The sequence below is a fragment of the Aplysia californica genome, unplaced genomic scaffold (assembly GCF_000002075.1).
Source record: "Aplysia californica isolate F4 #8 unplaced genomic scaffold, AplCal3.0 scaffold00397, whole genome shotgun sequence".
NCBI classification, from domain to species: Eukaryota; Metazoa; Mollusca; class Gastropoda; order Aplysiida; family Aplysiidae; genus Aplysia; species Aplysia californica.
The window spans coordinates 465,351-478,984 of NW_004797667.1; the positions used below are offsets into that span (position 1 = coordinate 465,351).

At 40.6% G+C, this 13,634-nt stretch overlaps 1 protein-coding gene across 2 annotated transcripts in view; it reads right to left on the reverse strand.

Moving 5' to 3' along the window:
* The window catches only part of LOC101846752, a 76,153-nt gene that overhangs the window by 57,182 nt on the left and 5,337 nt on the right, over positions 1 to 13,634 (reverse strand). For both annotated transcript variants that reach the window (XM_013085685.2, XM_005103927.3), the window contains exon 2: positions 85 to 171. The gene's annotated coding sequence lies outside the window, so the exon portion shown is untranslated. The remainder of the gene's footprint in view (positions 1 to 84; positions 172 to 13,634) is intronic.

Consider the following 13,634-nt stretch of genomic DNA (forward strand, 5'->3'; position numbering starts at 1 on the left):
CCCAACTCCATAGTTATACATATATTATTACAACAAAGCTCTCTAGTTGACAAAAATCGAGATGAAGTAGGCCCTACAACCTACCTCGTATAGCTGTAGTCCACACTGTCACTGTATCTGATCACACAGGATGATGACGTCAGTCGTTCCACCCCGTGCCTTGCAGACAGTCTGTAATAAGGGGAGGTGATCAACAAAGTGAATAAATATTACTCACTGACCTTCCCTGTTGTCAACATTGCTTTTCTGGCTATTTCATACCTCCTCTTAAACGTTCACAATCTTGGATCCCAAGTGAGATCGTTATACAGAGGTCTTACTGCATACATCATCGACAAGCTGTTAAAATGTACTAGGCCTAGAAATAAAAATATACGGGAACATTCATCACTGTACCTCCATTAACAATAACAGTGAGGGCGACGTAGATCTAGATCTAGTCATCTTCACAGTTGGATCAGTAGGCCTACAGCGTGGAGTCATGAATGGGCTTTCAGCGTCCATGTAAACGTGGTCATACAGAGAGAGCTGTCAGGTGCCACTAGTATAAACTATGTTGGGCATGTGCATCATGTGGAGATGAAAGCCATAACATAAACCTTTAACTGGATTAAGTCGACGGAGTATCAGTCTTTCATCCTCGTCACCGACTTGATGAGCACCCTCGTAAAAGTGAAGAAACACATTATGATTTATGCAGGCTGGCGAGAGGCAATATGAAGCAGCAGACTAACAAGGATAGCAAGGATCTTTAGCACTGGCCATGCAGGAGTTCACGGCAATGAACGTGCTAACCTAGCCGGCCAGGCTGAGATTGGTGGTACCATGCAATTTGATCCACCAACAGACATGGCAGCATTGACAGCAAGGTTCAACGACCGCAGAGAACATGAAGGCACCACATCACACTCAATGGAAAGACTGAGGGAAGCTGGTGTCTCTAGAGGGTCGGGGAGGCGCTTTTCCCTTTCGTCAACCCGCAGCCACCTCCGAATCGTCAGCCACCCCCAACCTTTGACACGGGTCAAACTTCCATCTATTTATAGGTAGTTAAATCTACCGGAACATGTATTAGGCGAAGTGATGTGCAATGATAGTCGCAATAGAGAGATTGTTTTGGTCTCTCTTTACTCATCTGCACCACACGAATTTAATTGATGTTTTTCCCTGGAATCTGCCTTTACTAAAGTCTCGAATCTAGATCTAGTTGTAATCTAATTGCAGGTTGCAGATTTAATAAATTGCCGACAGAGAGAGAGAGAGAGAGAGAGAGAGAGAGAGAGAGAGAGAGAGAGAGAGAGAGAGAGAGAGAGAGAGAGAGAGAGAGAGAGAGAGAAGGGGGAGGAGTAGATCTTGCGAGAACTTTCGGGCAAAACGAAATGGTGACCCGCGTAGTTCGGTCGATTCGAAAAGTGAAAGAGCCATAGCATCTTTGTAGACGATCAAATTAGCTTACTTTTGTGCTATAACGTCATTTTTTTCCTTTGCCTTTGTCAATTTGATCATCCACACCGATAGAAAGCATTTCGAAATTAGGAAAAACAGGTCTTGTTTCACACTGGGTGAGAATAGCTAACGCTGGCAAGTCTCACCCGGGGTGAGAGGTCAATCGTAGGGTTTTTATTCTCACCCCGGGCGAGGATAGCAATAGCCACTTCCTTACTTAAATGATTAGATGATTAAACTTGATCTCTTATTGACAATATAAAAGTCAATTTAAGCATCATTTCGTTAGAAAACAATGTGTTAGGTTTGCTAACTTCATAGACTTTGTGTTAAACAACACTTTTAACAAAACGAATCCTTACAAGCCTAGGCTTGGCCTTTGTAATCTCGAAGGTTTAGAAGTAGAAGAAGAAGAGTCTACTACTAGATCTAGAGTCTAGTCCAATTTATTTAATCTCTTGAATGTACTGGATAGCAACAGAAATCTGCAACCTGCCACTAGATTACAACTCTAGATCTAGATCGAGATTCGAGATTTTAGTAAAGGCAGAGTCCAGGGGAAAACTTTAAGAAATTCTCATGGTGATGAGTAAAGAGAGATCAAAACAATCTCAATAAATAATATATCGCGACTATCACGGCACATCACTTCACCTATACATGTTCCGGTAACTACCTATAAATAGATGGAAGTTTGACCCGTGTCAAAGGTTGGGGGTGGCTGACGATTGGGAGGTGGCTGCGGGTTGACGAAAGGGAAAAGCGCGTCGGGGAGAGACAGCAACCTGAGTGGAAAAGCCAGAAGAATCCAACCAGCTGATAACTGGCACGATCAGCAAGCAGACCCTTTCATGGATCCTGGAGAGGAGGTAGGTGAAGCTATGGCACTGTGCCACCTGCAATGATGTCTATTCTCCAACCAAGTAATTAAGTAAATAAATCTAATTTTACTTTAAAAAATTTTTTTTCAACATTTAGAATTTGAATTTCGACAAAATATTTCTAGAGCACATGCAACTGATATCAAAGATTCAGAAACTGTAATTAAAAAGTCAAAATCTGGGGCATCGTACACTTTAACGGATGGCTGACGATATGTAGTAAACCATGGCTCGGTTTAGTTTAACGTACTCGCTCTTAGCACCAATGGCTTTGAAAGTTTTCATTTCTGACATATACGTATATGTATATATGGCAACCCTCCACCCACAAAGGCCTAAATTGATTGATTGTGTCAAACTCGCGTAAACAGAAGGACAGCGTGGACCCATTCATAAGCAAACCGATTAATTTTCTCCCATCAAAGCTTAAGCCCATCATGTATAATGGAACAAGTAATAAAAAGATCCGACTTGCGCATAAATTCCCCAACTATCAACCAGCAGATGTACAGTCAATTGTTTGAAAAGCATCAGTCGTTAAAAAATGAAATGAATGTAATGCTACTGCTCTATGCTTTTCAAAGCAGCACAAAAGATAACAGCAGTGCTCTCTCTCTCTCTCTCTCTCTCTCTCTCTCTCCCTCTCCCTCTCCCTCTCCCTCTCCCACTAGTTTTTCAATCTTTCAAATTGTTTTGGGATTTTTTTCTTTTCTTTCTATTTTTTTTTCTTTTTCTTTTTTTCATGTTCGCTTGCTTGTTTGTCTCTCTCTGATTCTCAGTATTTCTCTAATTTCCTCCCTTCTCCCCACTGTCTATCTGTCTGTCAGTCTGTCTGTTTCACTAGATACAGTGAAACTCGGATTCAACGAGGTCGCCGGGCCTGACCTAAAATATCGTTGAATCCGAGTGTTCGCTTATAGCAAACACGAGGTTTTGTGTAGAAAATTACAGGCACTGAGAAAGTAATGTATAAAGAGAAGTAAAAAGGAGTGCCTGAAATGCCTGCATATCATGAGCGGTGTAAAAAAAAAAGACCGATTCGTTCAAAAGAACACGCCTGTGTCATCCTGATTGTCTACCAAAAAGTTGTGTTGCTGTGTAGAGCCTAGCATACGACAACTTTTGATTCCATAGACCAGCGCACAATTCATTACGTAGATCTACGTTAAGACTAGCTTATCATTGTAATGATGATCAGTAGCCGAGGAAAAAAAAAGACTGTGACGCGTTTGTATCTGCGACGTTCAACTTCAATGCCAGGACCGCTGGTCCACCCCCCCCCCCCCCCCCCCCGACCCCGACACACACCAGAGTAGACACGTGCGCGTGCCAACAAAGTATGTGTTGGTATGAAAAAAAGGCCACTGATTGGTTACAGACAATCGGGTAAGTGAATAATGGTCCACGATGCAGGTGCAATGGATGGTTTCCGTGAATAAATAATGTTCGTTCTGGGAGAAAAATTTGAAAGGGAAACGACATGTTTTTGTTTTGTTTTTAGTCGGGAGGAGCCTGATTGGCCACGGCAACGACAGACCTGAGGGCGATCACACCTAGGGCGGTGCCGCGGTGCATGACAATTAAAATAGCTGTGTGATGACGGGTGAATTGCTCCGTTTTGCAGTGTTGTTAACAGCAAATAATTCAATAATAATAATAACAATAATAATACATGTAATAATGAAGATCATTTCTATAGCGCCCACTCCCGTGAAAAACCAGCTCTAGGCGCTTTACATAAATGCATGTACAAACAATATTCACGCACGCGACACACACACGCACACTCATACACTCACACACACACATACACACACAAACACACACATACACACTCACGAACACATAACACGCACACATGTGCACACACATGTACGCCAAACACACACACACACACACACACACACGCGCACACGCGCACGCACGCACGCACACACACACACACATCTACTTGCTTATCACACGCACCCACTTACACATCGTCACGAAATGAGCTTAAAATAATATACACAATGCAATTCACAAAATACATCAATGGATACATAGTCATTTACATAACATTTCATTGAACATTAATCTACTGACATAAAAAGGATGTCATTAAATGTGTCTTTAAAGATTTTTAAAATTTAGACTCAGATATATGTCTCAAGGGTTGGGGAAGAGAGTTCCAAACTGACGGAACAAGGTGGGCGAACGATCTTTCACTACTCTCAGCTAATTGTTTACCCCCTTTTCTAAGAACTCTTAAAAGATACTGATCGCCTGATCTTAGTGACAATAAGATCGACGAGAAAGTCGTGATAGCAAATGACCAGACGAGACTATTTTCAAGAAATCCCCCCCCCCTACCACCCAAACGGACAAACAAACTACACCCATCAAAACATTTCTAATGGCCAGTGACAGTCGAGCCAGAATCATCCCAGTTGTCAGACCAGTTCGGCGGTAGACCCTTACAACTAAACCAGATACAACGTGGTAGACCCTTAGTTTTAGTAAGCGGTTTACGGCACATGCAACGCAATTAGGTCATATTAGGGCCCAAAATCTAGAGGGGTTACAAGAGAGTTTCAAACACAAAAAAGAAGGAGGACTAGATGTTTGAAAGGAAGGAAAGCGCAAACCACACCAGAGCACCCGCCAACCACCCGCGGTAGACATTCAACCGCTCCTTTCACCCTGTCTAGTTAATTTCAACTTACTTTAAGCTAAAAATATGACATCCAGCTTGTTTTCTTTTCGTTGATTCCAAAGACCTAATTTCTGGTTCTGTCTGCCTGTCGATCACAATCATTGGTAACATCATAATACGCATATTATGCATTTTCGTCATCTTTACTTTAACTTTAATGCTTCAGAGTATAAAAGTCGCTACTAGATAATTATAATTTTGAGAGGGTCAATTCGAGAGAGCCACATTTCTGTAGGAGATTAGGGCAATACACCAACAATGCAAGAAGAACAGTTGAACTTTAAGGCCGGTCCCAGAGTGGCTCTGTAGGTCTGACCTGTATCTCGCCCCGCTGGCACCGTGCAAATGAACGTAGCTCTATACATTATCGTGTGTCTGAGCAGCGTCGCTGTATGGTCTGTCTGTTGTCCGCTGAGCTGCCCAAAGCGTCAGGCAGACGTGCTACTCAATAGTGTAGTAAAACATGGCGGACGTGTTTATTTTCGACTGAAGCTCTTCACAGATATCAAAATCAGCAAGAAGTTAGTACTATTAGGTGCTTTACTATTAAATATTGATGTTAGCATCAACACTTGACCACAAAATCCCCAAGAAATGCACTATATCATACATTGAAACTTCGAATCGAGAGGTTGACCTAGTTTCGACTGTTTGTCGTAAGCTAGGTCCTAGGCCTAGATATAGATCTAGGTCTATGTGCTTCTCTAGATTCTAGGCTAGGCCTAGAATCTAGATCTAGATTGAGATGCAGAGGGATATCCCTAGAAAGGCCAATATTATATATATAGAATATAAGAATTTACATCTGATCTAGATCTAGAGATCTATATCTCACTCTAGATTTATTCTAGATCTACATCTAAATCTACATCTAGATTTAAAGTTTTCACCCCAGAATCTATCTCGACTTGATCAATTCTAAATATCTGGTGTGCAATGTCCGTAGATCTAGATCTAGACACACGTTTATTCATTAATCTCTCCCCCTCTCTCTCTCTCTCTCTGGGCTATAATAAATTAATTCTAGTAGGCCTAAGCTAGACATAGATCTACCGCCCGAGAGGTTCAGTAGCCTTGCATTGTCATTGTAACCAGTAGTAACCAATGTAAACTATCGCCAGTCCAGCGAGTTAGCCTATACGTGCAGCTGCAAAAGTGGGAGGGGCTGAGACACAGACGCCAACGCACAGATGAGATAGATTCCGTTTTTTTCTTCTTTAAAATCAATAAAAATAACCCGGATTCAACGAGCTCTTAAATCAGCGAGCTTGGATTCAGCGAGGTCGCTTTCAGGGTGAACGGCCCCCAGCAGACGTGGCTTCGCTCATTTTTCTCCCAGAACGAACTTGATCAATTCCCAGAAACCAACCATTGCACCTGCATTGTGACCCATTATTCACTGGACTTAACCGATTGCATGCGACCAATCAGCGCCTTTTTTCATACCAACACATGCGTTGTTGGCACATGCACGTGTCTACTCTCTGTCTTGCGTGTGTCGGGGTAGGATGGGCGGCCTGCACACATGTGGCTGTGTGTGCGTGTCGGGGAGGTGGGCACTAGCGTTCCGGGCGTTGAATGTCGCAAATATACAAACGCGTCAGTCTTTTTTTTCCCCTCGGCAACTGATCATTATTACAATGATAAGCTAGTCTTGACGTAGATCTACGTAATGAATTGTGCGCTGGTCTAGGGAATCAAAAGTTGCCATGCATGTGCTAGGCTCTACACAGCAACACAACTTCTTGGTAAACAATCGAGATGACACAGGCGAGTGCATTTGAACGAATCGGTCTTTTTTTACACAGCTCATTATGCAGGCATTTCAGGCACTACAACAAGTGACTTCTCTTTATAATTTATACATTACTTACTCAGTGCCTGTAATTATCTACACAAAACCTTGTGTTTGCTGTAACGAACACTCGGATTCAACGAGATTTTTGGTCAGGCCCTGCGACCTCGTTGAATCTGAGTTCCACTGTACTGTAGTAATACGTTGTACTGAACAATGGGCACATGACAGCAAAGTGCGCACAGATATAATTGTTGTTCTGTAGGCTATGGTGATACTGGGACAGGAAATAAGGCCTACCTAGTTGCACTTGTTATAGTTACTAATGGTATCCAAGCATCTTTGGAGTTACTTGCTCAAACTCAAATTATTATGAAAAATGATGATTTTAAGAGATGAACTAGACTACTTTAGTCTTAGTGCAAACGATGTCAGAAACAACTGTTATAGTTTGAGCAAACACCAAATGGACAACTTGCCGACCTCATTACACTGAATCTAAGCGTGAATTGCTCTGATTTTTGGCAATCCCCTATAATTTCTAAAAGACCTAAAATATCTCGATTTTCATGCATATCCGACAAATACAGTAGACCCGTTTTTTTTTCATGTTAAATCAATTACCTGAGCTCGGGTTTAGTGGGGCAAGGAAAGGCCCAAACTCGGATACAGCGGGAGAGATCAGGCGAGCTCTAGTTGGGGGGAATGGTTTTGGGGGGCTGTAGGTGGGCTCCAAACAGGCAGTCTGTGGTGCGGCGTTGTGATTGGCCAGTCCAGTGATTAGTGAGGTGGGGCAGGCAGCAGAGAGAGATGGTGCGGAGAGACACGTTACGTGAGCCACTCCAAAAGTGATGTGCCGTAGCTTAGACGCTCAGTATGTTATGAGAGCGTATAGGCCATAGGCCTAGGCCTAGGCTAGGCCAAAAAGTAAAACAAGAGGAGAGCGTGCAGTGTATTATTCCTGATTCATTGAATTGCGACCATTGATGCTCAGAAGCATACGCACGCATCCACTTCAACTGTAGGACTACCGGTACGATAGACAGCACAAGCAACAAACCGAGGAAAAGATGGCTTTCAACAAAGACTAAAGGAATTGCTTCTCACTCGAATTTTACAGCCGAGATAATATACAAAGTTGACAATAAAAGGAAGGCTCTAAAGCGCAAATTTTATTGATATGGAAGGGAGGTAATCATGTGGATTTTTAGAAAATTTCCGGTAAATTCCCCTTTGCACTCCAATAGCGGGAATTCCCCTACAGCGGGATTTTTCTTCTGAAACCAAAAGTCCCGCTATAGCCGTGTTCTACTGCATAAAGAGGTGCTGTCTAGTTAATCTTTAGTAATTAATTGCTCATTAAACTCAACACCGAGGGCTCTCATGGTCTAGAGGTCAAGGTGCTCAAAAGGTCCCTGGTTTGAATCTGGGCAACCACGGAAAATTACATTTTCTACTCTAAAATGTTCTCCTTTCTCATCCTTTCCTGCTCTCTAGACTCTAGCAATGTTCCGTCGTCAGCTTATGTCTCCATTTTCTGCCCCCCCCCCCCCCTCCCCTCCTCTGGGCTCCTGACTCTTTCTGCAGCCTTTCTACTGCTTCTCCTTGGCTCCTTCTTACTCTTACTGTAGTCTTTCAGCCACACCCCTGATCTTATGGTAGGTATAAGATCTACACCTCTAGGTTTTTCGACTTTGTCTGAGAAGGTCAAAAAACCTCGGATGTCCCGTGTGCAAGCAGCAAATTGCGCACATTGAAGATCCCTTGATAGTCTAAAATTGATAAGAGTAAGCTTCGGCCGACACTCATGTAAAATTCAAAATTTCCTACCAACTGAAAATGTTTGGTTGCGAGCCCTGTAAAACATTTAGCCTACCCAAAAAAAACCCAAAACAACAAAAAAAACTCCACTCAAAACAGGGGGTCAACATAACACTAAATTAGAAGTGCTTAGGCATGTCACTGGGTATTCCACCCTCCCCCCCCCCCACCTCACATAGATTTTCGAGCCACCTGAATATGAAAATGAAAGTAGTATTTTAGATGTAGATCTATGCAGCTTTTTATTTGTTATTTGTTTTTTTCAGGATTTTCATTCCCTTTGATCCATCTGAGCAGCGTAATTGAGTAGTCCTATACTGCCTCGACAAGGCAGAGCGACGTATCTGCACTTTTTATGATTTTGAGTTAGGTCTTGCTGCCATTGTAAATATGGGCACGGCCCTTGAGTTACGTCTATTAGCCATAGTGAAATATCCTTTAGTGCAGATACGTCTTCCTGCCTTTGACACAAGATGCAGAATGATAGGAGTCCATATAAACGATGATACATAAATAAATAATTTTTGCAGATACGTCGGTCTGCCTTGGCATATAGCACGTCTTCTTTCAGAATTTTTTCTTGAATCTAATTAAAGAGATCGCCTCATTCAACTTCTTTAGAGAAATAGAATCTAGTTTAGTAGTGGGCAACGTTTTTTGGCGGGTTTGTATATTAATTAATTTAACCATGATGATCAATACAAAAAAAGTGAAGCAAATTGAATGAGTGCGATCTCAAAGACGAAGAAGATATTATAGATCTGTGTGATATAAATTTTTGTGTGTATTACAGTAGATCTCTATTCAATCTAAATAAACACACCTTTACCCACTAATAACTGCTGGACTGCCAACAACTCAGTCTTACAGCATGTAAAGCAGTTAGTTAAAAAAAAAAAAATTAAAATTGGTTTAAAAAAACAACAAAAACAACAGATTAGCACTCAACTACTGTTGTTCTAATCAAAGAGCCTCGCCCAGACTATTTATTTGTAGGCTAATGTAGGCTAGGCCCTACACTGAACATTAAATCTCTACATGATGTATTTACTTGATCTAACCAAAACGAAGATACAGCATACGTCTAGACTCTATCCTTCTCCGTATGCTTCCAATATGTGCGTTTGTTGAACATGCATTTTGCACTAGTCTAGATCTAGAATCTAGATTAGATTTGAACACTTGGCGCTCTTTGGAAATTGCTTTCCCGTTCCAATTGATAATTGGAAGTGACTATTTCTCCGAACGTTCGGAGAAATAGTGCCGGTCTTTATTTACTCCGAACGGTTTCCGGTCTCGTGATTTTTTTGCCTATTTGCGGGAGTTCGGCGCCAACTTTCATTCTGCCATTCTGCGAGGTCTGGGAAGGAGCAAATTTTTGGGTCTAGATCTATTTCAATTTTCAAGAGCTAGTCGAGAGATTTTTGGATGAGTGTAAAAACGTGATAAAGAAAGGTTTCACAACAGAATGAAATCAAATCAAAATTAGAACAGCCCATAAACAACCACAAAAATTAACAAATAAGGGCGTGTGTCCACCGGGCCTGTCCTAAGAAGATTGGCTGTTTTAACCCTAAATGTGCGTAATTTTAAAAAAAGTAAAGAATATTACACGTAAATTATGGAATCACACACAAGGGGCCTGCCAGTGTCAGTACAGGTAATCGGTTTTGGTGGAACGCTTTAACACATTAAAATATACAGAATCTAATGAAGGTAGGAACATCAATTTAAATTACGTTACACTTTGTGACTATACAACACCCCCCCCCCCCTCTATTAACCAACAACAACAAAAAATTAATAGAAAAACAACACATCATAACAATAACAAGAAAAAAAAAATTACACACCAGCAAAATAAAACACCAGAAAGATGGAAAATAAAAGAGGAACAGCAATACAAATCGTATGTAACTGTAACGTATTCAACAAATCAACGTGGTGACAACAATTTAAGTGAGAAAGAGACGAAGTGAAGCTAAGTGAACTTTCTTTCAAAAGTAAATAGGTTCTGTTTCTTTTTTTTAAATATTTTTTTTTTCATTTTACTTTTATTCTCTGATTCGGGGACCCAAAAAATGCCAAAAAATCTAGCCACGATTGATTGGTGGCGGCCGCCACAAACGCAGATGCTAGTTCTATATATGTGTTGTTATCAATAACCCTCCATAGATCTAGATCTAGATCTCTAGACTGCACACGAGTGAACATGACACATTAAGTTTAAGAGCAGCACCCTTCATAGGCAACACGTCATGTAGCGAAAAACTGTTTGGAACTGTAGCATTTCTTTATATAAATATTTACTGGGGACATTTTTTTGGACCGATTGAACCATATTGTATACGAACTATCTTTGGTAGGCGTACAACATAATAATAGATCTATATATAGGCCTATCCGAAATTTGCGGAAAAGGAAGTGATTTCAGAGTGTCCGGAGAAATAGTGCCCAGCTTTATTTTCCTGAACGTTCGGAGATATAGTGCCGGCCTTGATAATTTGCTGATTCTAAGCGTGAAGATTGAGGTTTTTTAAAAGGCTGCTCTTATTGGCCCTCATGGGCAAATAAGCTGGGGCTTATTGGCCAACGTGGGCCATTTAATGCGTTGTTTTTCAATGTATTTCATACATGGTGTTGTCCCAACTTGTTCTCTTTTATTTTTTCTCACTTTATCCCTTCTTGTTAATGTTTTCCTCACAGCGTCACTTTTCGCCCGATTCTGTTACTTTTAGTTCGCGTGACTCAGCACCCCGCCGGAGCTCCCCGGCTCGGGGTCACGGGGTTAATGAGCCCTGAAGCGACTTTGCCGGTGTCAGTTAGGAAGTTCACATTTTTGGCTATGTTTAAAACGATATAACTTCTTCCCCATCCCACACAGCAAACCATTACGCGGATGTACTAAAAGCTCAATGTCTTGAGATTTATTCTGCGTTAGAATGGTTAATTTCTGTGCCTTAGTTTTTGTTCTAGACAAGTGTTTGTAGAGTACCTAATTTGTCCTATTTTTGTCACAAACTTATGAATAAATGATTGTTAATTTAAAAAAGGCTCGACAGATCTCTCCAAAATCTGTGTTAAACTGACTACGAATATCATGTCTTTTACTATGAGAAATCTTAAATCTGCACGAGTAGTAAAAGTCAAGCTATAACAAGAGAAGAAAGATGCACATCTGCATTTTTTAACTAAAGACGATCAGCGTTAGCTCTTATTTTACTATTATACAAGAGAAAGTTACTCTGTGGTTGTTCATGAATCATGCTGTGTCTGTGGCAGCCCGCACACAACTAAAAAGATTTAATACAGCGATTAAAAAAACCCACAAATCGTGTAAATACATGGGTAGAGATAAAACTTCTTGTATGGAATAAAAACAATGCCAGCTAACAAATTCATTCTTAGTTTTTGTGTCGGAAATATGCGCGAACACAATTAGGAATGTAAAGAAATCAGTCACTTTGTCAGTTATTGCAAATGGTCATAGAAACACAAAATAAAGCTGGAAAAGTCTGGAGCTGATTCAGTGTCCCTGGAAAGCTAGAAATTATTCTTATAACCCAATTACGAGAAGTCATCCCTATTATTCACTCAACTTACAAAACCTAGACTTAGCGTTTTAAGAAAAGTAATGAATTTCTGGAGTGTAACAGACACTGTTCGTGTATTACATTGAAAATGTATTCTGGCACTAAAATCGATTTGTACTTTTCATAGAGAAACTTCATGGTAACTTTTTATAAACTTTCAAGAAAATATGCGAATATTCCCGACTATATTAGACACATAAAGTTGTATTTGGAGGAATTACTTCATAACGAATTGTGTTCCCGATGGATAAAGTTGCAAAATTACAGCTTTCTATTATATGCGCAGATACCATCTTTTCTCAGTATCTGCACCAATGCTATGTCATTCATGTTCCAAAAGTTTGATAGATTTGGTAGAGGCCGTTTTTTTATATTGATTTTTTTTCATTCACGCTAGTCCGAACAAAATTGCAATTTAGCATTGCCGACTTCAGTGCGTCTAACGAAATAACCAGACAAGTTACAACGTCCATTCTTTTTTGAGTCTCAAGAGCAGAAATGCATGCTTTGGGTGCACTAAAAGAGAATCACCATAAATACTAGGATACACCTAAAATTGTACGTTGAAAAGTACCAAAAATTAAGTCAGTCCAGACAGAGCGGCGACAGAGAGCTGACCACTGTGACCCCGACGTGATAAGGCGCCTGGCGGGGAACCCCGCGACCACTAAAACTCCACTGCTGGTGCGCCGTGTCCTGAAGCATTCCAATTTGAAGATGAGAGGACTTTTGGTTCTTTCTCTAGCTTTAATAGTTTTTGATTATTAAGATTATTAAGAAATAATAAATACGGCTATTACTATTAGCATTCTGTATCCTTAATAACACAAGTGAGTTTTTGTTACCTTTTGGAATCTTGTTGGTTTGGGAGTCTTAGATACTTCCTTAATATTGTAGTAGAAATTGACTAAACTTTCATTCTAACTGAAAACTTAAAATGTCATGTCACTAGTGTAAAATAATAAAAATAATATTAACTTAAGCCTTAGAGTAGAGTATAATTATAATATAAAACCGTAAAATAATTTCTCTGATAGTTAATTGGGATTTTGATGTTGTATATTCATTTTTATCATTTGGGGATTTGGGGGAGGGGGAGAGAGACCAAACACAGGGAAGATAACTCGCAATTTTGTGGGCAAATAATAAATGTTCTAGGGGAAATTTTATACGCAGTGGCAATTTTTATGGCGAGCAGTAAAGATAGCCTCCCAGTGAGTCCCAGGCTATTTTAACGGCGATCCTCGAAAAGCAACCCTACTCCGCCTCTCATGTACGCGACATGTGTCAATGTAGTAGATCTAGGCCTAAAAATATATAGGCGTTCAAAATATAAACTTACACCTCAGATCAGAGGGGAAAGGGTGTCTTTGGCTTCTGTAAGAAAAGTGTAAGATTGGGTG